Here is a 942-nt window from a genome sequence, read left to right as displayed (position 1 = left end):
CCCATGTTGGTAACAGGTCTTGTGCTTCAAATTCTCGCTGTGATTCATCTTACTAACAAAGACTCTTTTGTACTACAGTTGCTGTACCCACCCAGGCTCACTCCACCTCCGGACTCGGGATACCTAGTGCTCATTCTGGAAATCCCTCTGTGCCTCACCTGCCTGCCCTCCTGCCATCACACTCCATCTGGAGCCCCAGATCTCAGGTCAGCCTTTCCACGCCACTCAGCCTCCCCTGGATCTTCATCACCCCCCTCTCAAACACTCCAGGTCCCTAACTGCAAGTAAGAATTGCTGCTCTTATACTGGCCACTTCTGAGCTGCCTTCACTACCTGCCTAACTCCTATATCCTCTTCCCTCAGTGTGACTGTTCCCCACTCAGCTCCGTTCCGCTTCTCAGGCCTCGTTCCCTCGCCCTAGCCACGTTCCCCTGGGCACGCCACACCAAGGCTCCACGTCTCGTCATTTTCTGTCTTTGCCACGTTTCCTTTTTTTCCCCTTTGCACTTAACCGTAATAAACTGTTAAATCATCTACTGTCTCCGCTCTGGGTTTCTGCACCTGAGTCCTATTCAGTACCGGCCATCCGCCGCCGTGACACCTTCCTTTCATATCAAACATCCTTGAAAGAGTAGTTGTCAAACAGCTAACAGATCATCTGCAGAGGCTTATTTGAAGAGTTTCAGTCAGGTTTCAGAGCTCATCACAGCACAGAAACAGCTTTAGTGAAGGTTACAAATGATCTTCTTATGGCCTCTGACAGTGGACTCATCTCTGTGCTTGTCCTGCTAGACCTCAGTGCAGCGTTTGATACTGTCGACCATAATATCCTATTAGAGCGATTAGAACATGCTGTAGGTATTACAGGTACTGTGCTGCAGTGGTTTGTATCATATCTATCTAATAGACTCCAGTTTGTGCATGTAAATGGAGAGTCCTCTT

The 942-nt window shown here is 48.9% G+C and overlaps 1 long non-coding RNA gene across 1 annotated transcript; it reads left to right on the top strand.

Moving 5' to 3' along the window:
• Positions 1-533, top strand: LOC143420992 (uncharacterized). Its single transcript, XR_013100724.1, has 2 exons — positions 1-284; positions 364-533. It is a non-coding gene; the product is annotated as an uncharacterized LOC143420992 (long non-coding RNA).
• Positions 534-942: the final 409 nt, after the last annotated feature.

Source organism: Maylandia zebra, linkage group LG11 (genome assembly GCF_041146795.1).
Source record: "Maylandia zebra isolate NMK-2024a linkage group LG11, Mzebra_GT3a, whole genome shotgun sequence".
NCBI classification, from domain to species: Eukaryota; Metazoa; Chordata; class Actinopteri; order Cichliformes; family Cichlidae; genus Maylandia; species Maylandia zebra.
This window is presented reverse-complemented; position numbering and strand designations above follow the sequence as displayed.